Source organism: Palaemon carinicauda, chromosome 3 (assembly GCF_036898095.1).
Source record: "Palaemon carinicauda isolate YSFRI2023 chromosome 3, ASM3689809v2, whole genome shotgun sequence".
NCBI lineage: Eukaryota > Metazoa > Arthropoda > Malacostraca > Decapoda > Palaemonidae > Palaemon > Palaemon carinicauda.
The window spans coordinates 146,673,967-146,687,997 of NC_090727.1; the positions used below are offsets into that span (position 1 = coordinate 146,673,967).

General features: G+C 34.5%; 1 protein-coding gene across 19 annotated transcripts in view; it reads left to right on the forward strand.

Moving 5' to 3' along the window:
* Positions 1-14,031, forward strand: part of LOC137638602 (sphingomyelin synthase-related protein 1-like) — a 230,391-nt gene that overhangs the window by 69,035 nt on the left and 147,325 nt on the right. For 2 of the 19 annotated variants that reach the window (XM_068370817.1, XM_068370816.1), the window contains exon 1: positions 3,783-4,315. The exons of 2 other annotated variants lie outside the window; for them this stretch is intronic. The gene's annotated coding sequence lies outside the window, so the exon portion shown is untranslated. 15 more of the 19 variants (XM_068370818.1, XM_068370819.1, XM_068370824.1 and 12 more) reach the window with 15 other exon arrangements.

Genomic DNA, 14,031 nt, shown 5'->3' on the forward strand with positions numbered 1-14,031 from the left:
GGGCTACCCTTAAATCTGCACTCGTTGGTGTAGATGCAACAGTTCCTCCTTTACTTAAACCAGGTGGCTCTGTTACTCACTGTCCAAAGGAAAATGCAACCCTTTTGGCTTATGTGTTTGATAGTAACCAGAGTAATGAGAAACTTGATCTTCCTCATTCCAGTTTTCCTGAGGCTAAACTAACTAGTTAAGCTTTTCGATCTCGTGAAATTAAAGCTCTCTGGATGGACCTTGATGCTTAAGGAGGTGTAGACCCAAATGATATTTTTCCTTGGTTTTTTATAAGGACAGCAGATTTCTTAGCTCCAAAGTTATCTGTTACTCTGCGTAAGTTAGTAAGAAGAGGGGCTTTAGCACCTGTTGGAGAATTGGTAATGTTACTCCACTATGTAAATGTGTTTGTGGCAGCTCAAGTCCAACTGATTACCAACCAATTTCCCTAACTCCAATATTATCGAAAGTTTTTGAGTGTCTTTTGGCAAATTGCTGGAGGTAATCATGTTTCCTTGTTTGCAATTTGGCTTTCGTAAAGGAATTGGAGCATGTGATGCCCTTCTTACAATCTCCAATGTTGTACAGATATCCCTTGATTGTGGTAAGGAAGTTCGTATGATTGGCCTTGATCTTTGCGTGGCCACCTGTTTGTGATGCACTAAAGGCGATGTCTGAAATTTTGGGGAAATTGGGCCTTATTTCTTTGAGGAGGATGGAAGATCTGTCACCGTCAACTCTGAACGCTATCTTGCGATGTTGGAAGACTTTTTTGAACCGAAATTGGAAGAATTGAGTGAAGAAAAAAAATGTGGGAGACATCTGGTTCCGACAAGATGGAGCAACAGTTGCCCACACTATTCAAATTTCAATGGTCAAATTGCGACAGATGTTCCGGGCATGCCTCGTCTCTCCGAGGGGTGATGTCGAGTGGCCCCGTGCTCACCTGATTTGAGCATTTGCGACTTCTTCCTGTGGGGATATCTGAAGAAGAAAGTGTTCAGAAGTCGGCAACTCAATTCGTAAGAATTGAAGATACAAATTCGGGAGGGAATCGCGGCAATACCCCTTGGGATGTACCGAAGAGCAGCCGAAAACTTCGGACATTGCCTTCAACAGTGCATCACTACAGATGGCCACCATCTTCCTGATGCCATCTTCAAAAAATGATCACACAAACGGCATTGCATACTGATTCGAATAAAACAACAAATAATTCTGTAAGTCCAGTATTGTTTTATTTCAACTAATAGCCTATCAAAACTCAGGCATTTGATTTGCCCCACCCTGTACATAGTACTATGTACAGGATGGTACAGTTTGAGAAGATCTTAATTCAAAGGATGGTCAGAATTAAAAAAAAAAAAAAACTTATGTAGGCTAACATGCACAAAAGAACTGAAAAACGGTGCCACAGATTAATATCCAGATCAGCAGGAATTACAAATAAATGCATAAATTCTTTGTCCAACAAATTAAAATGAGATTCAGCCGCTGAAGACCAGACAGAAGAGCCATACTACTAGGTAGACTGAAAGAATAAAACATTTCTTGAAGATAGATTCATTCCATGAAAATCTTAAAAGACTTGCAGATTTAAGGGTAGCCACCATTTATGTTCCTGGTTTGTAACGGAAAGGGTTCCTATATGGTTAAATTGTATTTCTTTTCAGTTGAAGCATACACTCTTAGCAAAAGCTCTTGGCTGAGTGATGTCGTTCCAAGTAAAATCTGAACTATTACCTTTCCAAATACGACAAGTCTTCTGTTTCTCTATATATTCGCGTCTACAATCATCATTGAACCAGTGTTTGTCCTTCACTGGGTATTTCAAGACACGAGATGGGGTTACACCCATCAAATGAACCAAATTCCCATTCAGGAGAACAACAGACACAACCCTTTTATACAACTGCGACAAATTCAAATTCAAAAGATATCTCAAAATGACATTCCAGTCTGCTTAAGATTCTACTGTATATGTGTCTTATTATTATTATTATTATTATTATTATTATTATTATTATTATTGCTAAGCTACAACCGTAGGTGGAAATGCTATACGCCCCGGGGCTCCAACAGGGAAAATACCCTAGTACGGAAAGGAAACAAGGAAAAATAATGTTTTAAGAACAATATCTTTAAAACAAATATCTCGTATATAAGCTATCCGAGTTTAACAAAACAAGTGGAAGAGAAATTTGATAGAATAGTGTGGCCGAGTGTACCCTCAAGCAAAAGAACTCATTAGGGATAAACTGCTCAAGGTTGATTACAAACGATACCAAAGAATGATCAGACATCTCAGGCAGGGGAGCCAGTGTACTCAATACTGGTTCCAAGCAGCTACCAGACATGTGGGTTCTGAGTAAACTCACATATGATTTGCTCATATCCTGATTCAGAGGCAAAGGTCAACGCTCTTAAGCCATGACGATCATTAAGAGAAACCGAAGTTAATGGAGTCTTCTTTTTACAAAAGAAAAAAAAAACAGGCGTTATCTACAATACAGTGAAAAAAAAGTACTCCTGTCTCACCCCCGTTGCTCTTTTATCAAGCTTTCTTATCTGAAAAGGTCAATCTTGGTTCCCAACACAATTTTTTGATGCCATTACATCAATTACAACTACCATTGAAATGTAGATAATACGTTGAAAAGAAACTTACGAAAATTTTTATTGTATTCAGTCGTCACAAGCAGAGTTGAAATTGATCATAATAATTAAATTAATGCGGCATTTGTGTTGAAATAATCAATAAACACCTTTGTCCTTTTGGTGTTGCCTGTCATGATATGGTATTACACAAAATTTGCTGCATGTTTTCATCTTCTTTCTTTTGACAGTGTAACACAGTGACAACTCCAAATCTTAGGCTAATTATGCATCCAAAGTGCGGAACGTATATGTGTATACACACACACACACACACACACACATATATATATATATATATATATATATATATATATTAATTATATATAATATATATATATATATATATATATATATATATATATATATATATATATATATATATATTAATTATATATAATATATATATATATATATATATATATATATATATATATATATATATATATATATATATATATATATATATATATATATATATATATACAATGCTATTGTTCCTCGTTTTTATAGTTTTAATTCTCCCAACCTTTCAACTTGTCTTTTTTCTTAACGAAGGGTCGACCTTTCTTTGATCAATAAAGATTGTAAAAATATTATTATTCAGCTATACTTATTTTGCCGAGGGAACATGTTCGAATTAATGCTAGTGCTTAGCCTACACTTGCTATCCTCTTTTTCTTCAAAAGTCGTGTCATGCTGAGTGTGACATTCGCTTCTGTTCGCTCAGCATTTCTTTTTTTTTTTATTATTACTTTCTCTTGATGAAATTAAACTAGGTCAGAATGTTCTCTGGTTATGACGCCATTCTCAATACATCTTCTATCTCTGATTTGTATATTTCAATAGCTAATAGTTTATGGACGGTAGTTATAAAAAAAAAGGAACACATGATACTATTTAGTTTGAGTACGAATGTTGAAAGGTATTTAAGTGCTCTTTCTAAGTTTACCAAAGATACAGGTTATAAATTGTGAAGATTAAATCTTTTACCAGTTGAGCTACTGATCGCCAAAAGGCTAAGACATTTCCTTTTATCGTTCTTAATTTCAAATAGTAAAACTAAATGACGTTGTTCTGCGTAAGAAGGAAACCCAACTTTTTGCAGCATGAATCATCGATGGTTCATCTGGGCACTAAATCCGTGTGATAAGTGAACACTCTCGGGATTCACAAAAAATAGCACATTTATAGAAATTAGATGATAATCAGTGAAACTTATTTAAAACTCGTCGAATTATTTACGAGGTAGAAAGGATAGATACATAACAGTTATATTGACGAAAAAAAATATCACCCGATTCTTGGACTTCGACGACATGTCACCAAGATCATGTATGATTAATATGCAATATCTATGAGTTTAACATCACAATAATAATCTTAAAATCCTCCCTCTTTATAGAAACCAACCAATAAATTTAGCATTTATGAAAAGATTATAAAATCCTGTGTGAGATACGTGACGTGGATAGTTTCTGAAAATTTTCGACTAACAAGTTACAAACGGAAAAAGAACCAAATGTTCAGTTGGTGTCTGACGCTGGCCGAGTAATGGCTGCTCAACTTGAGCTAAATATTTAAGCTTAGAATCGCATATTTCTAGACCAGAGTGTTATCTGACCGTTATCAAGCAGGTGACAAACGTTTCTCCGTAGATTAGAGTAAGGTGAGAGGCTGGGAAATGGCCGTAAGTGTCTTTTTTAAGAGGAGAAAAGGGTTGTAGTGTGGTTTGACAGTTGGTGCGAGAGTGTTATTGGCACAGTGGTTTTCGGGTGGCTGCCGCCGCCGCCGGTCCCGTTATCGTGAAGTGAATGTCCTTTTGATACGTCGATTGAGGCCCACGCTGCATTTCCTTGACACGAGTAAATTTAACACCCTTTTATAAACGTGGTTTGTTGATATATCTATTGGGAACATCCTTTTGTTTTTTCTATCATAGGCGAGGCCAGGTCGACGTCCTTGTTTTGTCGTATATTGAAAGGGCCCAGTTGTAAACAATGATGAAATCGGCCAGCCATTAAAGGCCACGTTACGGTTTTTAAACGGGAAGAAATTCTGCCCACACGTATCGCCTTTTGCAATTTCCAGCGTAAGCTGTAGCGAAGGGTAGGTCTATGGTGATTTTATGGTTAATATCGTGGCTGAGGCTTTCCTAGGCCTACCTTTATATTTTGTAGCGTAGGTGGACCGGTCAGGCATTAGAGGCCAAGGCCTGAGCCTATATATTCAAAGGTTTTTATTTTATAAGGGAGAAAAAGTTTCTGGGGAACATTTTACAGGAAATTGGTTATGTTGGTCACATGGCGAGTCAGTAGTGTGTACCCTACCTCTATGGGAAATGTGGGCTATGAGGCTATCCTAGTAATAGGTTAGGTTGGTTTACAGTTCTAACTTTACTGAAGTTACTTCAGCTTTGAACTTGATTTTCCCCAATTTGGGGTGTAACTTAGTTGCAGTAATGGACAATGGTAGACATGAAGTGACTCCAGCTTCTCCACAGGATGCAACAGAATACCGTAGGTCAGATTTAAACCTTGGTAGACTGCAGAAAAGTCGCGCGTGCTGGACGAGAGAAACCACTTGCCTAGTTGATGGGAAGTGTATCGTTACTGGGTCTTGAATCAAGTTAGTTGAAGGGCCTTTCCTTCAGGTTAGGATCTGATGCACATGTCTTTGGGGTATGTATATTTACCCATGTACTCTTCAGAAATGTTAGTGTTTATTAATAATATGTCTTAGGTGTTAGTCAAGGTGCGAGTGGTAAAATTCTGGTTGGGTTAAGGGGAGTTACTTGTTGTTGGCGTTTATTAGCGATGATGCACAGGTAGTTATTTGGTCGGCTAGTTCAAGATATCCTACATGAAATAGGCTGGTGGTTTCTTTCAAATGGCATGTGCTACTATATTACAGTTGTCCAAAGTTATTGGAGATTTAAGTAACATTGCATAAAGCTATTGTTTGTTTGGAAGCCTTTTTAATGCCATTGATCCCAGTCGGATGCTTTTCCATAGTCTTGTTGGTCAATTATGCCGAGCTTTTAGAAGGTTATGCCTAGGTCCTAAATATAGAGTAACCTAACATTGCTACAAACTATAAAATCTGTCGTTGTTGTCCAGTTTGCTCTATATGCATGCTGTTTAAGATTTTTCACAATTATGCAAAACTTTAAAAAATATAGTAAGGTTAATTTTTTTCCCTTGAAGCTGTTGTTCTCTAAATTTTTATTTATTAAAATGTGGTGTTTGTAAAAGGCCTGTTTTACGTAGCTAATCTATATGGGAATTGCAGTATATAATGGATTTACACTTTGCTATTTCAATTTGTTTTGGGGTAGTAGATTTCTGTCAGGTACCTAGTCACCTGTAAAGATATTAGGTGCCTATGAAAATTAACATGGGTGAAGTGGGTTAGTTTGACATTTATTCACTATTGGTAATTCCTTGTCTTAACCATCATCTTTGGTCTATTTATTGTGTGCATCCGTCATTATGTCGCATGGGTTTTTTTTTATATTTCAAGACATCTTAACCCTTATATCCTAATGATACACAACAGAAGTGGTAAACTTTATGAAGGTATATAAATTTTTTACTATAGTTTTTATCACATTACTGTTCTGTATTATTTTCTATGTATTTCAAGTTTCGGTTAAAAACTCGCTGTAAGAAATGGATGAGTGCTGACTAGTTTAACACCATTATTTAGGATTGGAAGACTGATATTGGGTTACTGCACCTGTGTTAGCATTCGCTTCTGTCAGCTGTTCTGTTTTTTTTTTATGATGTACTCAGTACCTTTTTATTTTTTTTAATCAATCGAGAGCTTTCAAATATTTCTACTCAATTTTATGGATGTATTGTTTCATAGTACAAGAGGAAGTTTTTTTTTTGAGAGAGGAGATCAATTTAGTTTGATAGTGTAAATTCATGTTGGTTGTTAAAAGTATTGTGTCTTCATTACATGGCCGTTGTTGCTCATCCAAAAATAGGAAATACAGTATCCCCAAAATTAAGACACGATTGCCATGTGCAGCTCATCCACGTACCACTGTTTGGCAAAACAGGAGCAGTGAGATTGTTTATTTGCGAACCCAGCGTGCCATGGTGGAGCAAGCCCCACATGAGGGATGATTATAAATGATTACAATACTTTAATTTCATGGTACTTGCATAAACCATTTATTTTTCCAACTGATTATCTTGTATTTGTTATTCATTTCTGACCTATATCATTGCTGCAAATCACTGGATTTTTGTGTACCCACCGAAAGCCCCGTAGGAAAACTCATGAATGGATGGTTTGCCCCAATTTGCATGGACTGAAATGGATAGAACACAAGATAGTGATCAGGAAAATATATAGCTAGAAATAAAAGTACAGTATCATATTTTTATTTAAATTTCCTCTTGAATCATTTCTTTATGGTTCAGGTCAACTGCAGTATGTGTACTCACTCGAAGAACACATCTAAGATGACCAATCAATGGAACAGTCTCCATGATGATCCATGCAGTCTTGGAACATTGAAATACATTTTGTCGGTATTAGGGAAGTCTAGGATGCATTGATTCCGGATTTTGCTGTGTCCCCGGACAGAATAAGTTGAAAGCATTAAAAAAAAAAAAGGGAAGATAAGTCATACAGTACTTGAAGACAAAAATGTTAACAAAAACAATGCATTATAGCATGTACAGTACACAACTACAGTCAGTCTTCGCTGGTTTGGAGGGGTGTTGGTTTAAGTGATAAAGACAAGTGCGAGAATCAGCGAATAATTGCTGGCCTGGGGTGGGTTAACTCCTAACCTATCAACTCTCTGGCCATTACTCATGTGAAGTCGACTAACGCATTTAGTACTGCCTGGTATTGTTTTTACTTTGTTTCAATCACAGTAAAAGTATTGTATTACTGTATGAACACATTTCAGTAAGTATACAGTGCATGTAAACTTATGTACTGTACTAAGTACTGTTGGTGGTAAGACTACGTACTGTACACATACAGCCACACTCATCATTGGGACACTAATAGCAACAAAACACTGTATTTCCTATCTATTACTGTAGAACACTTGCTGATACTGTGTGTAGGCTATTACTGTAATTTGCAGGTAGTCATCAACTTGCAACTGTTCAGTTTTACAACCACTTTTTCACTGTGATGACATCATAAGTCTGTTGGAAATAGTACATGTACACTAATAGACAAATATTTCCAGAGAAATAATCTTTTCTCATTTAAAAATTAACTCATTTGGTAAATTAGTATCGTCTTTCATTGATAATATACAGTATCCATTTTAGATGAAAAATACTGTATACTAAGAAAAGTTTTAATATCTGTCAAATTCATATCATATGTCTGGTAATGTCACATTTGTAGTGGAAAATGAGCACCCAAATAGAGTGATTTCCTTTCAATAGACTCTCGATTAATGTTAAAATACCCATAATCCAAATATTAATACAAAATATTACATGAGTCTGTATTGGTTATTAGTACTACGTAACGTTTTATTCGACAACTAGGATAGAATCTCATTTTACACTGGTTTCATCTCTGGTAGTAGGTGGATACTTATCTAATGAAATTACACTTATGGGACAAATTTTCTTAAAAGCAATATATTTTCTTTTACATTATAATAATGAAATACTATTGCATTATATTAATGAAATACTTTTCCGTGGGAAGTTAATGTTTTCTTTTATTTCTTGCAAGAAAAACAGAATGGTTTTACATATTTTGAAGTCATTCTATGTCGAGTACACTTCACGTCTGGTGACGTCACATTTATGGGGAAGGCCAGCTGGTAAATTGTTTTTATTTTTGATTCATTGCCGAGTAATCTTCCCGTCATCAAAACATTGAGTAATGATACCAAGTATTTCTGTGGTCTGTATCAGTTGTTATGAATATACTACTGTTTACTGTAAATTTAAGAAAAGAACTTGTGTATGTTTGGTGATGTTATATTTCTGGCTTAAAGCGATCTGGCAAATAGTGATTTCCTTTTGATAATTTACTGAGTAGTGTTGGCATTCCCATTATCAAAACATCAAGTAATAAATACTGTACTATCTGTTTCTAATAATGTCTAAAGAAATATCCCAGAGAGAGAGAGAGAGAGAACATATCCATATACTATAACCAATAATAATGGCTATAAACAAACTATGCAAACTTTCATATCTTGGTGCTGATGTAATATTCATAATGTAGGTATTTTGAATAAGGAGAGAAATTACATAAACGGCACTCATTCGTATACGCACATTATCTTGATACATAGCATAACATTAGAGAACACCTGATCACAATCAAGGGTAAACAAAAAAGTCGGTACAGTACAGTAATTCTTGAATATTAAAATGCATCCGAAATTGAAAAATATACGAAAATACTTTAGTAAAGTATATGATATCCTATGAACCAAGAAAATACAATAATGATTTACAGTAAGAATATATTGTTAAAATGACTAGGATGATTACAGTATCATAACACAGCATAATATATCTATTGAATCTTCACTTTTTAAGTTCAACATATGTACAGATCGAGTTTCAACACTTCTCTGTGTCGTAAGTCGACGACTACCTGTGTGTACAGAACTATCACTACAGTACATGTTAACTAGCTAAGGTAACTCTTGTTAATGTTCCCTCTTTTCGACAGATGTACTTGCGCCGTTCAAACTTGCGTTACACGTAGCTTATACCTTCATTACTATAGTAAAAATACGGTATTTTGTATACTATACATTACTGTACAGTAGTTAATATTTGTATAACAATAACACTAGAGTATTGCTCAATGAATACTTTACACTAAAAAAATGAAAATTTAAAGGAAAAGTATCAGTTTAACATTGCTAACCGGTTTACATAAGTTTAAAGCAGTAAGTCAGAAGCATGATGCAACTCTGTGACGTCGACTGTTTGGCGAATCATGTAGCCCAATGTACGTATCACATTTTATACTAGAATCACTCTAAGCACACCGATGTACATTTTCGGTACATCGCCCTCCTTTGTTTTTTTTTTTTTTTTTTTATTTGGGAAGAAGGAATTTGCACAAAGGATGCTGGGTGCAAAGGGACGCTGTTGGTTTGAAATGACCAGGCTGTGAGAGTACTTATCGTGAAAGTGTTTTTATTTAAAAGGTTGTAAGGTTCTCTGTATCAGGAACGATCAAAATTATGAAGAAAGGATCCACGAATCAGCAGAGCTGAGTGAATGTATATATTTAGTCACTCATACAACTAATAGACTGTAGGCTATGTTGCATAAAATTGGTGTACAGTACAATGCGGAGCTGTCACACCATGCAAGAATTAGTACCCTGGAGGATAGCCACTAAAAATGAAGGGGCAGCAGTTATGATTGCTATGAAAATAAATACATGGAGGAAAATGAGGGAACATAAATGAGAAAAGGCGACCTTTTGTTAAACCATCAGGCATCTGTGTCCCTTTCATTAAGCTGGCCTAACACACTGTTTAAATAAGAACACGAGGCAGTAAAAACTGAAAAAAAAAAAGTGTGTACCCTCAAACAAAAGAACTAACCCAAGACAATGAAAGACTTGGGTACAAAAAGGCAATAGCAATACCCAAGTCTAGAGAACAATGGTTTGATTTTGAAGTGTCCCATAAGAGTACTGTATGCATGTATACGTACACATAGCAAATAAAGTATATGTAAGTAATGAATAAAAAATTATGGAATATTTTAAAATCAGTAATAATACAGTACTAAAATTGCTCAGTCATGTAAACCATAAAAATTGTAAATACACACACACATATATATATATATATATATATATATATATATATATATATATATATATATATATGATATATCTCATAACCACAGTAGGAAAAATTAAGATTTGTTAGAAATACTGTAGTTTGTACTCTATCCATGAGATACAGACACTCAAAATGAGAATATGTATATAAAGACATCACACCTTATTTATACAGGAGAGTATGATTCAACAACTCAGTTTCTTAGGAATTCCAGGAGAGTCAGATTTTATATGAGAGGATAATGATAGATTGTGTAATGCAATTAATACTTACTTAAAAAGTGTCGAGTTTTTAGTAGTTTTTTTCCATCATGTTCCTTGGAGCACTTAAAATATGTAGCCTTAAGTAAATAGAGGATGTGTTCACCCAAATTGAAGAAATTGCCCCTAATCTCTGCTATCCCAAATATTTTGTTGAAAAATGTGTGCATAAAGCTAAGGAAACATTTTATAGTGCCCAGTTAGAAAAAAAGGAAAACAATGTATACTTTGTTTGCCATTTCATTATTGTTTATTTTTTTTTTTTTCATATCCATATTTAAAAGAATAGATGTTAGTGTAGTTTTTAAATATAATTATACTTTTGAAAATATGGCGATTAAGAATAGTTGTAATGATAAAGATTTAATAAAGTAGATAGTATTGGCTGTTTAGATCGTAACTTATTCTATGTCAGCCAAACATCCAGTGGCCTTTTTGTCAAAATGAGATAGCATAAGATGGTGTTCTCTAGGGGATCTCTTAATAATGCTTTGGTCTCCCACTAGTTAGGATTTAGTCAGAGACGAGTAAAATGATGCATGTTAATGACTACACCCAAAGGTATATTGTTGAATCCTTTTTAATACCCTGTACCTAAGGACAAGATTTAAATCTAAACATAGGTCGGTTTCATTAATCCAGTATTATTCTCATATAAAATAAGACTTACTGTATCTGGAAATATCAAGAAACTGACAGCTGTGGGATGCCTCTGTATGTGTATTCTCATTGTGAGTACGTCAGTGTCACTAATGGACAAAAGTACTAACTCCAATCAAGTCTTAATTTTTCCTTTTGTGACTATAATACATATACAGTATTATGCTCATTGTATGTCGGCTTTTGTGACTTTTAAACACACACACATATTACGTCATCTGTAGAAGAAAAAAAATCTTATCATTAGGTGGCATTGAAGTAATGACACCTAGATGGTTATTGTTTGGGAAGATATGTTGAACCTCATTTCTTCTAATAATTAGTTTTGCCAGACAGAACACAATTTAAAAAAAAAGAATATTCAACCTTTTATTAGTTTTTAATATGCATAAGGGTTATCAATAGCAGTCTGTTGTTGGAAAGGGGTTTGATATGAATTTTTTCAGGGTACTATATTATACAAAGATAATTTATGAATCTCAATTAATGGGACAAGATTTTTTTCATCACCAAGTAAAGGAATATTGTTTGTTGGATTAACTTCAGTGCATCAGTTTGAGCCTCTCCATTGTTAGGTGATGTAGAAAGTTCATTTTTTATTCAGGGACCAAATCGGCACCATGTCGTAAAGGGATTTTACGGCAAGCAATAAAAAGTCATCGTGAAGCAGTGAACCAGACAAGTTTTGGAAATTTAAAGTTAGTATTTTTTTCTACTTTTTTAAGTTCTTTCTATTGTATTTTTGACCAGTCAGTATAGTAGTGTATTACTTTACTTTTGCTTCAATAATTAAAGAGGCCTTTACAAAGGTTAACAAGTGCAAATTTTGGTAAGACTTGTCAGAGTTAATGGGTAAATCTTTTTTTACTAATTAGGTGCTTGGTGAAAGCTGTTTCACAGGAGACATTGCGCATCAAAATATTTTGGTTGTAGTGAGCAAATGTTATGCAGTTAGTGTATTAAACATTGTAAAATGCAGTACATATGTAAATAGAGCTAATGCATTTAAGAAACAGCTCAGTTGTGATAGGTTTTGACAGTTTATTTTTTGTGGTATGGGAGGGAAAATCTTTAACCTTACAGTCCTTTAAAAGAATTACATTGTCTTTCTAACCAGTAGTAGCGGTGTGAGCTGTATGGCCTTTTGTTAGGAGATTGCACTGGAAAGATAGCTTTGATTAATTCAAAATATAGTTACGAACCTTGTTGAATACATTATTGAAAACAATTTTAGATTTTAATCTGATTTAATTTAGCTTTTGAGTACAATAAGGGTGCCAATTTTCAAACAGCATTTCATGTTTTTTATTGATTAAATTCTTATAGTTATTACACTGGTGTTTTCTTTTTTAAAACTCATATAGCACACAACTGTATAGTTACAGTAGTTCTTTGCTTGTGAGTAGGTTAGCTGTTGCCAATTTTGTTTCATTTAAGGAATGCTAAAAGTTGTTCGTTATTTCTGTATCTCTTACTCACCTACTCGTATTGACATTCTACTTCAAAGAATTAAGTTCTCTTATTTACTGCGAATCCTTATCATAAGTAGCCTAATATAGTCGAACCTTAGGTAACATATATATCTGAGTGGGTACTGTATTACCTTATTGTGTTGTTGCTGTTCTTAAATTTTTTTTTTTCCCTTGTTTCCTTTGCTTGGTGGATTACTGGATTATGTTAGGGGTCCTGGTCTTATAGCATCCTGGTTTTCCAACTGGGGTTGTAGCTTAGCAAGTAATAATAAAAATAACTAGCAGGTGCAACTCGGGAAGGATATTGCTTATGAGATCGGCATTGTCGCTCATTGATGTCGTTCACTGTCACACTTGGGTTTGTGAATTATTCTAGGACCAATTTACTCCACCACTAAAAATAACCATTCAACCCATACCAAAGTACAGTAGTGCCTCACAACGCGAAATTAATTCGTTCAGGAATGGCTTTTGTTTCGTGAAAATTTTGTGTTATAAGTCACATTTTATATTTAAATCACCTAATTCATTCTAAAACCTCCAAAAAATCCACTTTAAATTTTATAATAAAGCTACAGTATGACCACAATGAAGTACTATACAGCCAATTACATTGAACCATTCGATATACCTAAACTAACTGTTAATGCCTGTAAATTAAATAGTTATTAGAACATAATGTAATAATAAATGGAAAATGCAATACAGTACATATATCTTCTGTTGTAATAACAACAGAATATGAAGAAAGGCAACGTTGGATGGAACATTTTGGTGAGGCCATGAATAGAAGTTATGAAGGGGATTCTCTGCCTGGCTGGCAAATCTCTTTTCTTATCATGAAACATTTTTCGTAATGTGAGTGATAAAAATCTTTGCATCTCGTTTAGCAGTGTGAAAATTTCGCAAGCAGATTCTTTTCGTGAAGAGAGGTACGGCTGTAAACGTTTTCTGTGGCGGATATCAACATGAAAATTGGTATGGAAAAAGTAAATATCCACCCCATAAATACCTGAAAATTTCATTTAGATAAGTCAAGTATTCTACAAGTAATTTATGACGCAGCCAAAAATCGGCCTCCCGCTGTCGAAAAATGGCTACTGCGACTTTTCTATGTTAAGTATCAATATAAAAAGTGGCATGAAAGTAGTTCATATAACACCCATCAAGCCAT